Source organism: Dasypus novemcinctus, unplaced genomic scaffold (assembly GCF_030445035.2).
Source record: "Dasypus novemcinctus isolate mDasNov1 unplaced genomic scaffold, mDasNov1.1.hap2 scaffold_124, whole genome shotgun sequence".
In the NCBI taxonomy this organism is placed as follows: domain Eukaryota; kingdom Metazoa; phylum Chordata; class Mammalia; order Cingulata; family Dasypodidae; genus Dasypus; species Dasypus novemcinctus.
This window is the reverse complement of record NW_026688150.1, coordinates 867,253-880,088: the sequence shown is the minus strand read 5'-3', so window position 1 is coordinate 880,088 and position 12,836 is coordinate 867,253.

The window sequence follows — 12,836 nt, the reverse complement described above, 5'->3', positions numbered from 1 at the left end:
AATGAGATTTGGTGATTTGTGTTAACTTCCAGGAAACTTTGTCATGGAGCACTAATTCTGGGAAATTTTCCTCCTTTTTTCTAAAGACAAGTGTGTCCAGAGGTTCTGAGTGTTGGGAAAGGGAAGAATAGGTGTAATATGGGGGAATTTTGGTGACATTGGAGTTGTCCTGCATGACGTTGCAGGGATGGATATAGGCCATTATACATTTTTTCATAACCTACAAAATTGTGTGGGACAGAGTGTAAACTATATTGTAAACTATAGTCCAAGGTTAGTAGCAATGCTACAATATGTGTTCATCAATTTTTACAAATGTAACACACTAATAAAGGATGTTGTTATTGTTGGAAATTGTGGGGGAGGGAGGGGGCAGGGTATACGATAATCCCTTATATATTTTTTTATGTAGCATTTATATGATCTAAAGCTTCTTTAAAAAATAAAAAAAAATTAATTAAAAAAAAGAGAAATTGAGGGCCCGAATGGGGTTTGAATCTTACCAAGAGGGCTGTCTTGGGGGCTTGCAGGGCGGAGGGTGTGTGGACATAGATTTGGAGAGACAGTGGCAGAGGTGGTGCCTGCTAAAGGTAGAGCTGCCGCTTACAGGTACAGAGGTCGGAAGCTGTGGACTGGCGGGACTATTCCCCCTGGGGATAATGGCTGCGGTGTTTCCTGAGAACTGTCAGTTGTGTGGTGGCATTCCTGGGCCCCATGGTGTCCAGATGCGTGGTCTCCAGGTCCACGTCTCCTGAGTCCCGCTGGCCAGGGTTCCACGGAGCTAAGTGCCCTAGGTATGCAGAGTCCCGGACTTCCCTTTCCCAAGTCCAGCGCTCTTGGAGGTCCAGGATTGCCCTAGCCCTCCGATTTTGGACTGACTCCGTGGGTGGGATTCAGTGGGGGATGCAGTAGGGGGGCCTGGCTACTGTGGGTTCGATTTTCTTGTGCCCCCCCCCCTTTTTTCTTTTCTTTTTTTCTTTTCTTGGAGCATACTGGCTGGCTTAGGGAGAGTCTGGGAAGAGAGGAGTAGCACATCTACTGAGAAAGCCCAATTCACCTAAGTACCCTGGGATAGGAAACTCGACCTGGGAGAAGGTGGAGTTAGAAAATCAACAGGCCCTCTCATAGCACACCTAAAGGAGAGGGACTATAGGAGTTCTTTTCCAAGCCTCCAGTAGCATACATGGGTTTCCTGGTGAGGTGTGGGGTGCTCTCTCTCTGGAAATTAAGAGTCATTGTTTTCTGTGTGGAGCTGATTCAAAAAAGGACACACTTGAATCTTCTACTGGACCTCTCAGGCAGCTTTCCTACTGCCTGGGAGAGAGGGAAGTGAGGAAGGGAGAAAAGGGGGAATGTCAGATTGCTAAGCGTTTTATTTAACTACAAACAGGATTCCTTGCTTGAAACTTTCCCTAGTATTTAGTTGTTTTTTCCTTGTTTTTCCTTCCTCTTTAACACCCCAAGGCACTTTTTCTTTTTTCTTTCTTTCTCTTTTTCTTTTTCCTATTTACTTCCCCATTCCCTTTTGTCCCTTTCTTTTTCTCTTTGTTTCTTTCTCTGCTTTCTTATTCTTCTTACATTAGGTTCTGCAGGGAGAGATTCACATTTCCTGTATTTTCTCATCCTCCACTTACTCTTTTCTGTGTGTATTGATTTTGGCCACCAACGCTATTCCCTTTCCTCTACATCTTTCTACCCTCCATCATTTATTGTTTCTCTTACATTAACCTCTCTTTCTTTGCCCCCTATTTTTTTTTGACTTTTTATTACTAATACCTTTGTTCTATTTTCTACCTTATAGCCACTCTTTATATTATTGTCCTCTCTTTTCTCTTTTGCTCTCTTCTGAATACACAGGCCTTTTAATTCACATTGTATTCCTCCCCATATTCAGATTTGTGTGTACTCTACTTTTCTTACTGTTATAACACTACATATCTTACATGAGTTAAATACCCATTCTCCCAGATCTCACATGGTTCATCTGTTAACATTTACTATCAATACTACTATTATTCATTTTCTTTTCTTACTCCTTTTGCTTTCTCTGGCCTTAATATTATCCTCCAAGTGAACTTAACCAACAGCAAGGAAATAGAATAAGAAGAACAAAGTGACAAAGAGAAGAATTGACAAAAAGGCAAAAACAACAACTAAATAAACTCCAAACGAGACAAAGAAGTGAAGCAGATATTTCACTCCCATCCTCTGCTTCATAGCCACCCTTTGTCCCCAGGGCCTTGGAAGTCCATAGCAGTTGGGCAGGCTGAGGACCCAGGGGACAGGATTCAGCCTACAGGGCAGGGGTTTGGATCCACACTTGGAATCAACCTCAAGACAGAGGCGAGGTGTTCGGGATCCGGTCGTGGAGAGCTGGTGCTCGGGCCAGGCCGAGATGCCAAGTGGTGCTCCAGTATCTCCTGCAGGGAGGTGGCTGGGCGGCGTTGGAGCCTCTTCGGGACCAGGCTGTTTCAGGATTTTTGTGGGTCAGGAGGTATCTGGACATCGATTTGCTGGGAAGGTAACAGAGAAAATACGTCTATAAAATATACACGGAGGTCCCCACTGCGCGCGGAAAGTTCCCTCCTTGGGTGGGCGGAGCCGCCGCATTGGGCACTGCCGCAGCACGGGGACCTGCCACGGCAGTTTTGTTTTGTTTTTTTGTTTTTTTGTTTTTGTTTTTTGGAGGCCCCTGCAGTACTGGGGAATTCATAAGCCCTGAGCAGCCTATTGGGGGGTTAATAGAACAGGAGGCACTTGCAGACTGATTTGGGGAGACAAACGGGAGTTTTATGGCAAAGCCGGGGGAATTTTTGATTGCGGACACAAACAATAGCGCTTCCGCCTAGAGCCACACCCCCCCAAACCCGGCTGCTGATCTACATTGGACTTAAAGTGATAGCAATAAAGAGACGCCACCCAGGTCTGGTAGGGTGGGAGACGTTTGGAAGCTGATTAGGGGAATATTTTGTGAAGCGCGGGAATTTCGGGTTTGGACTCTGTTATTAGCGTTTAGGGCTGGAGCCCCTCCCCCAGACCTGGCTATTGATCTGAGTCATTAAATTGGCTGCAGCCTAGAGGCGCCCCCAGGTGGCCGTTCCGGGGGATCACAGGGTGGGAGGGGTCCTGAAGTCAATTGGTGATATATCCACAGAATAGACCCTAGTGAGTGAGTGAATTGTAAGGTACAGAACACAGGATAGAGCTTGTGGATGTGACCTCACCCATAGGGCTGGCACCCAGCTCTGGGGATCTCTGAAGGCTGTGATGCACTATGGTGCTCCCAGGCTTCCTGTTAACCGGACTTGAGGTTGCCAGGTCTGAGTCCCCTAAACCCTGGTGGCCTACACCCCAGAGACTCACACCTATTGAGTCCTCAATATCTCAGACTTTCCATCCCTGAATCCATCATTCCCTGAGGTCCATCTGAGGTCCTTGAATGTCCTAGCCCACAACGTTTGCGTTTTTTCTTTTTTGTTTTTTTTTGTTTTGTTTTTATTTTTATTCTATTTTTATTTTTTATTTTATTTTTTAATGTTCTGATTGCTAACATTACATTATCCCCTATTCTTTTCTCCCAGCGTATCCCCCAAAGAATTTTTCTATTTTTCTTTCTCTCTTGTCCCCCATCTTCTTTTTATTCTATTTTATCTTAACTATACAATAGGTGCTGCAGGAAACACCTCACATTTGCTGGGTTTCCTCATCCTCCACTGCCTCATTTCTGTGTGAATAGATTTTGGTTATCTACACTATCCCCTTTCCCCTACATCTTGATATCCACCATCAACTACTATCTCTCCTATATTCCACCTCCCTTTCTTTGATCCACAAAGTGTCTAACTCTTAATTTCTAATACCTTTGTTTTGTTTTCTGTCTGTTATCCACTCCTGAAACTATTACCTTTCTTTTCTCTTTCCCTATCTCATGAAAACAATAGTTTTTTAGTTCATACCATATTCCTCCCATATTCAGTCGTCTACCTCATTAAAGGTACTCTACCTACTGCTATAATTCTACACAATTTACATGAATCTAACTGTTGTATCCTAACCTAAAATCTGCCCACTTCCCTAGTAACAGCTAACGACACAAGACCACAAGTCCACTCACGAGTTTCTGCCAACCCCCAGCCGCCCCGTAACCATCACTCCTCCTGCTCTACCCCCGCCCTCCTCATTCTCTATATAAACCCCTGCACTTCCGTAATAAATTAGACTTGCTCTGCACTCCAGACTGTCTCCATGGTCTCTCCTTACCACGCATCCTCCCATGCCTTAGAAGCCCCGCTCTGGCCCACTCCTCGCCTGGGTCTTAGAGCATCATCGTCGGCCGTGCCAGCCCCTCTGTCTACCCCCGCTGACCCCCGACCCCTCAGGGAGCGAGCAGCCCGTCATCTGGCGCCCGAACAGGGACCCCCCCCGCGGTGTCTGGTTCCCGCCCCATTGCTGCCCCTCGTCTCTTCAGTCGCCGTGCTTCTAAGGTAAGGACCCCTCGTTACCGGCCCCAGGCGAAGGCCATGGGCGGGCGTCTATCCTCCCGTCAGGAGCCCCAAGTTAGGGCACTAGCTGCCTTACTTGATACGAACCAAGTTAAAGTCTCCTTGCGACAGCTCCAAAAGTACTGGGACCTTCTGTTGCCCTTTAATCCGTGGCTAGCCACCTGCCACCTTTGGAGCCCAGACACTTACTCGCGTCTCATTGATCGCATCACCTCCTCTATGGAGCATGATGGCAGGTCGTTTCCCCCCGGCCTCCTGCCCACCCTCATGGCCATCCGCGCCTGCCTCCTTGGTGCGCCAGCCCCAAAGGACACTTACCAAATTTCCACCGGGACTGCTGCGCGGCCGCTCGACTGCGACCCTGATGACGAAAACACTCCCAACTCAGATACCGAGTCCTTATCCGAGCAGCTCAATGCCGATCTTGAGCGTCACCCTCTTCCACCGCCTCAAAATGGCAAACTTCCCCCCTCTTCTCCACCCGAAGACAGAGAGTCCCCACCCACAAATCCTCAAGATGGCGAACTTCCGCCTTCTTCCTCGCCCAAAAAAGGGAGGCATGAGCCTTCCGTTAAAGAGTCGGCCTCTCTCTACCCGCCTCTTCCTGCCACGCCGCCATCTTGGTATAGACCGGAAGAGAGGCCACCGCCATCTTGGTGTAGACCGAAAGAGAGGCTGCCGCCATCTTGGTATAGACAGGAAGAGAGGCCGCCGCCATCTTGGTGTAGACCGGAAGAGGGGCCACCGCCATCTTGGTATAGACAGGAAGAGAGGCTGCCGCCATCTTGGTGTAGACTGGAAGAGAGGCTGCCGCCATCTTGGTATAGACAGGAAGAGAGGCCGCCGCCATCTTGGTGTAGACCGGAAGAGGGGCTGCCGCCATCTTGGTATAGACAGGAAGAGAGGCCGCCGCCATCTTGGTGTAGACCGGAAGAGGGGCCGCCTCCATCTTGGTATAGACAGGAAGAGAGGCCGCCACCATCTTGGTGTAGACCGGAAGATAGGCCTCCGCCATCTTGTTCTAAACCAGAAAACCAACCGCCACCATCTCAGCACACGCCGGCAGGAAAGCCGCCATGTTGCCAACCACCGCCATCTTATGCAACTTCATGGCAGGCCACGAATTCCTGGACGCCCCAACATCCTCGAGTTCTCGTCCAGCCAACTACGCACCTCTTTCCCTTAAATCCGGTGCCCACTGCAGCGCGCCCACAAGAATGGTTCCCATTTACCAACGACGAAATGAAAACGCTTCGAAAAGCCGTTAAAGAAGATGGAGTTAGCAGCCCTTATGCACAACAGCTGTTAGAAGAACTAGGAGCCCAACTCGTCCTCCCATACGACTGGATCTCCTTAGCCCGAGCCATTCTTACACCAGGCCAATTCATTGAATGGAGAGCACACTTCCAAGCCGAAGCAGAAAGGCAAATGGCCAACAACGCTCGCACAGGCGTTAATGACCATCCGGATGCCTACACCGGTACCGGCACCTTTGTCGATCCAGCGCTGTACCGCAATGTCGACCCAGGATTCTGGCAACGACTGAAAACTATCACCTTGCAAGCTTACTGAAATGTTTCCACTACGCGTCCTACTAAAATCACCCAACTCACTCAGGGCAAAGATGAGGACTTTGCCACCTTTGTGGCCCGCGTTCTTGAAGCCTGTCAATGTAAAGTTCGTGGGGAAGAAGCCCAACTTGCCCTTGCAAAAGATCTCATCATAGAGGGCAGCCTTGAAGCCTGCCGCCAAATCATCTCAACTATGCGAGACAAAGCCATCCATGACTCGGTTCTTGCATGCCACGAAATAGACCCACAGGCCAAAACATTAGCCAATGCCTTTGCATCAGCTATGGCAGTCTCGTCTGGATGCTTCCGATGTGGAGAGACAGGTCACTTCTCCCGTGACTGTCCTCAACCACCAACAAACCAAGCGCCTCGTCTGCCGCCTGTATCTCGTCCCCAAGGCCGCGCAAGAGGACCTTCTACCCCGTGCCCGTGATGCGGAAAAGGATTTCACTGGGCCCGTGACTGCCACTCAGCAAACCCTCGGCAACCTTTAAACTCCCAGCGGGGCAAGCCTCAGCCCCACCCCCAAGAGGCCACCCATCAGAGAAACCCCAAGCCTTGATGTGGACGGTTCCCATCAAAAGCGCCTCCAAGCCTGTCATGGAGCTCAAAATTGAAGGGCAATGGTTAGAGGGACTCCTCGACTCCGGTGCTGAAGTCTCCTGCATTCCCTTTGAAATTGCCGCCTTCAATCACTGGGCTCTTGAGCAGGGGCCTCAAGTAATTGGGGCCACAGGCTCCGCCGAGTCCTGGAGATGCACCACTCCTATCAAATGGGAGGACCGAGAGGGCCAGCAGGGTCGCTTCCGCCCCCTCATCCTCTCCACCATTGGCAGCATCCTCTGGGGCAGAGACATCCTCAGCCAAACAGGAGCTATCCTAACTACCGAAGCCCTTTTGCTCAATCTGCCCCCCCCCCCTTATAGGGGCCATTGCTCCCATCACAATGCCTGACCCTATCCCTCTTGATTGGGACACAGAGGAGCCCATCTGGGTCGAGCAGTGGCCCTTGCCAGCCTACAAACTGCAAGCCCTCTCTGCTCTCGTCAAAGAGCAATTACAGGCAGGGCACATTGAGCCATCCACCAGTCCCTATAATTCGCCTATCTTTGTAATCAGCAAGAAAGGCACTGGTAAATACCACCTTCTCCACGACCTGCGTGAGATCAACAAGCACATCAAGCCAATGGGGTCACCTCAACCAGGATGCCCGCACCCCACTGCAGTCCCGCAGCATATGCATGCGGCAATCATCGACATCAAGGACTGCTTTTTCTCCATCCCTCTCCATCCACGAGACTGCCCACGGTTCGCCTTCACTGTGCCACGCACAAACCACCAGGGTGCAGCACAACGTTTCCAGTGGAGAGTCCTCCCTCAAGGGATGCGCAACAGCCCAGCTATTTGTCAGCTTTATGTAAACCAAGCCGTTAATCCACTTCGTGAAGAAACAAATGGACAAACCTACATTATTCATTACATGGATGACCTTCTTCTCGCTGCCAACGACCTGCGCAAGCTCGAGGCTCTCAGCAGCACACTCTTACATAACCTTGCTCAAATTGGTCTTACTGTTCAGTCAGACAAAATTCGCCTTCAAACCCCCTTTCAGTTTTTGGGGTTCCACTTCCATCATTATGTCAAGCCAGTGGCACCAAAGCTTCGAGTCGCACCAAAAATGTTGCTTACAGAACTGCAACAGCTCTGCGGCCAAATTAATTGGCTCCGCTCGGCTCTCCCAATCACAACGGCCCAAATGCAACCTCTTTTCGAGCTTCTTCAAACAAAAGATTTTCCTGCCAATGCGGTCACCCGCTCCATCACCATTACCCCTGCTGCGCGAGCAGCCGTACAAGATGTCAATGAGGCTCTTCAAGCCTGTCGCCTCGAGCGCTACGCTCCAGGACAGCCAATCCTTGCGTTAGTTCTTCCCACCCCAGTCACGCCTACCGGACTTCTTTGGCAAGATGGGCCATTGCTTTACCTACATACCTCCAAAAGCAAGCTTCCAAAAATTTGCCCTTTCACGAGGGCATGGATCACCCTCGCTTCCGATCTTGTGGGGCTTTGCATGCATACCTATGGAGTTCCTCCTTCTACAATTATCTGGCCTTTTGATGCCAAGGCCACCACCAACTTACTCATGCACAATGAAGATATGCAAATACTTGTAGAAACATTCCGAGGCTCCTTTGACAATCATTATCCTCACCATCGACTACTTCAAGGCCTTTCACGGCTCGCACTCTCCTCCCCGTTCCATCCACTGCCAGCCCGCAAGCCCATTCCGTTTGCCGCGACGGCTTTCACCGATGCTTCCAAGACCTCATACGCGGCTGTCATTTACATCTCAGGATCACCTGAGCCGCGAACTCTTGTGTTCGCAAACGCATTCTCTGTTCAGGTAGGAGAGCTCCTCGCAGTTGCCACTGCTTTGCACACCTACCCTAACCAACCACTCAACATATTCACAGATAGTCTCTACACTATGCAAGTGTGCCATGCTCTGCCGTTGGCCACCTTCTTTCCAACAGACACCGCTATTGACAGAGCACTCCAATTTCTGCAGCGTCAACTAGAGTCCAGACGGTCGCCCTGGTTCATCGCTCACATTCGAAGTCACTCTAGCTTACCTGGACCTCTCACCCGTGGTAATGACATGGCAGACCAAGCTGTCTCCTCTGCATGTTGCGCCGCGCTCTCACGTGTAAATTATCACGAAGGACTAGTCAATGAATCACGGCTCGGAAACCTTATCAACCAAGCAAAATTACTTCATTCACAGTTCCATTTCTCCGCCCGTTCCATTCGCAAACTTTTCCCAGACTTACCTATAGAAACCTGCAAACACTTGGTGCCTTCCTGCCGTACATGCGCGCCTCTGCTCCCTCTTGGACCACTTCAACCCCAAGGAGCTAACCCTCGAGGCCTTCGCCCAAACTCCAGATGGCAACTAGATGTCACCCATGTTAATTCTTTTGGGCGCCTAAAATTCTTGCATGTAGCAGTGGACACCTTCTCACACATGTGCTTTGCCATACCACAAACTGGAGAAACCGCCAAACACGCCATCAAAGCCCTTCGACAGGCCATCCTCTTCATGGGAGTCCCCTGGGACCTAAAAACAGACAATGGACCAGCATACCGTAGCTCCGCCTTTGCCGCCTTTTTGCAACTCTATAATATCAAACACCATTTTGGCCTCCCTTACAACCCCCAAGGACAGGGTGTTGTAGAAAGAACCAACCAGCACCTCAAGCTGCTCATCCAAAAAGAGCAAGCCACCTCTCCTCACAAGTCACCAGCTGACATCATCACTGCCTGCCTTATACACCATAATCTCCTCTCCTTTGACAAGGAAGGCCTTTCCCCCACTCAAGCACTGGGGTCCCATGTGGCAGCCCTCCCAGGTTCCCCTCGTGCACTGGAAGGACCCCCTCACTAACCGCTGGCAAGAGCCAGCCCCCCTCCTTGCCCAAGGGCGAGGATTTGCTTGTGTCTTTCCAGATTCTGAGCCTCAACCATTGTGGATTCCTGCGCGTTGCATCCGACCTGCCACTGACCCCCTCATGCCGCCATCTGACAAACACCCTACGCCGCCCGCGCTGGACAACATCGCACCTTTTGCAGTGATCAAGTTCCAGCCCTCATCATCACAGCCAGAGAACGCTGCGCCCGCGCTATCAAGCAACAGTCCACCACCGAGCACCCCCTCTTCATCTGCCCCCCGAGATGACAGCACCGATAGAGCAGAAGACTGAAGCTCGTCTATATCCAGTCCTTCTCCTTCTCATTCCTCTTCTCCAGCCTGCCTTCTCCAACCCACTCCATCAGTCTTTTAATTGGACTCTCTCCCTTTGGCAGCAGGAAAAGCTTCTCCTCGCAAACGTAACTGCCTCCGCCCCTTCCTTTACAACAAATCTCTGTAACCTCACTGGACTCATTAAGAGCCCGTCCTCTAGCCCTTCCTATAAACCATGTATGGGCTCACCCACCGCTAGTGAGTGGGGAGGGCGCAGCCCCTCTGTCTCAGGCTTCTACATCTGCCCATCCTCCGCCAGAGGATGCCATAACCCTACAGACTATTACTGCCCCTCCTGGGGATGTGAAACCATAGCCTATGGGTGGTCTGGCGCCCCCAACAAGGACCCATACCTCATCTTGACTGAGACTAAAGGCTGGAACAGCATAACCCTCACGGTCAAAAATCCCTCAAACGATGTCTGGCTGTCTGGCCGCACGTGGGGAGTCCGCTTATTTGCCACCGGATACGACTATGGCGCCTTTATCATTATAAAAAAGAAGCCAATTCCTGCTCATTCCACCCCAGTAGGCCCAAATCAAGTTCTCAATCCTCCACAGGCTCAGCCTCCCTCTCCGCCCCGCTATGCCTCGCCCTCTCCTTCACCCGGCACCTCTCGCACAACTGCCCCCCTTAGCTCCCACTACCCCAAGCCTCGCTTACCCCCCACTCAGTACTCCAGCCCCCTCATTAACCTAATCAGAGCCGCATACACCTCTCTAAACTCCTCCCACCCCAACCTCACTGCAAGCTGCTGGCTTTGTCTCTCCCCCTCCCTTCCTCTATATGAGCCCGTCACCACAAACCTCACCTTCAGGGAATCCTCTGAAAATTCCCCCACCAGATGCAACTGGAACACCTCCTTTGTCCCCTTAACCTTCCAATCTGTTTCCTCCACAGGGCGCTGTGTTCATTCTCGCCAAGGTTCCCATCCCCTCCTCGATGTCTGCTCCAATTACTCCTCTCCCAACGCTTCCGCCAAATTCTTAATTCCTCATAACACCTCCCAATGGCTTTGTACCTCCACGGGATTAACCCCCTGCCTCAACGTCGCCACTCTCAATGCCACAAATGAAACCTGTCTACTCATTCTCCTAGCCCCTCGAGTCCTTTTCCACAGTGACGAAGAGTTCTTCTCCACCCTTCAGAATCAAAAACTTCCTGCTCACCTCCAGAAAAGAGAACCTATCACCGTCCTCACAGTTGCTACCCTTCTAGGTCTCGCCGGAGCAGCCACAGGAATCGCCGCCCTTGCCACACAATCCTCTTCCCTTTCCTCCCTCAGGCAAGCTGTCGACAGTGATATCTCCCACCTCCAAGTTGCTATCTCCCATCTTAAAAACTCTCTCAATTCCCTTTCTGAAGTAGTTCTCCAAAACCGCCGGGGCCTTGACCTTCTCCTCTTCAAAGAGGGAGGCCTTTGTGCTGCCCTTGGAGAAGAGTGCTGTATATACGCCAATTCTACTGGCCTTGCCGAGTACAACTTAAGAAAGGTCTGAGAAGGACTAGAGCGGCGCCAAAAAGAGCGTGAAGCCGCTAACTATTTTTCCGGAGTCTTCCATACCCTCCTCCCATACCTCCTACCTCTCCTAGGCCTGCTAATAATAATTTTCCTAGCTCTTACCATAGGGCCCTGGGCTGTCAAGAAAATCATCCAGCTTGCCAAGGACCAAACCAACGCAATCCTCACATCCTTCGTGCGCATCCAGTACCATCAGCTCGCCACTGAAGACAGCCCCTCCAACAAGCCCTGTTCAGCCCGCCCCAAGAAGAAATCAAAGACTACTCAACCAAGAACCCCACAACGCATTCCATTGCTCCCCCAGTCCGTGCATTCCCCACTTTAGCTACCAACCTCGCTCTCCCTCCCCGGCCAGGCAGGGGGCGGGGCAGGCCCAGGTTTGAATGGCAAGCATAGCCGCACCTAGTGGGGGAAGTGCGCAGCCCACCACTCATGTGTAGCACAGCTGGTCTGTTCTGCTTGCCTGCCACTCTTTGGACCTGCCACCCACCCCCTGTTAGTGGCCAATATAGCCTACACACGTCCATAAATATACACTCCAGCAAACCCCTCACTTACCACTTACCCCCCCTACCTTCTCAAAAAAGAAAAAGGGGCAAATGTTGTATCCTAACCTAAAATCTGCCCACTTCCCTAGTAACAGCTAACGACACAAGACCACAAGTCCGCTCACGAGTTTCTGCCAACCCCCAGCCGCCCCGTAACCATCACTCCTCCTGCTCTACCCCCGCCCTCCTCATTCTCTATATAAACCCCTGCACTTCCGTAATAAATTAGACTTGCTCTGCATTCCAGACTGTCTCCGTGGTCTCTCCTTACCACGCGTCCTCCCACGCCTTAGAAGCCCCGCTCTGGCCCACTCCTCGCCTGGGTCTTAGAGCATCATCGTTGGCCGTGCCAGCCCCTCCGTCTACCCCCACTGACCCCCGACCCCTCAGGGAGCGAGCAGCCCGTCATCTAACCTCCATCCTCCCAGATCAAATATTGTTACTTTGTTAACATACATCGCCAATACTACTTTACACTTTTTCCTTGCTTACACAATTGCCTTTCACCGGCCCTAATACTTTCCTTTAAAGTGAACTTAACCAGCAATAAGAAATTAGAATAAGAAGAATAAAGTGACAAAGAGAAGATATAACACTTATGCAAAAACAACAGCTAATTAATCTCCAAGACTAGACAAAGAAGCTAAGGAACTGATTAAACACATCAAGATAAAATGATGACCAGAGAGCAACAAAAATCTACAAACCAAACCGGTAATCAGGAAAACATGGCTGAATCCAATCAACAAACTAAAAATCAGGAAGGGGAGCAGAACTTCACACAAGCAATGAAAGATCTCAGAACATTTGTCACCGACAAATTTGATGAAGTAAAGGAAGAGGTTAAAAACATGAAGACAACACTTGGAGGGGAAATTGCAGACATACGCA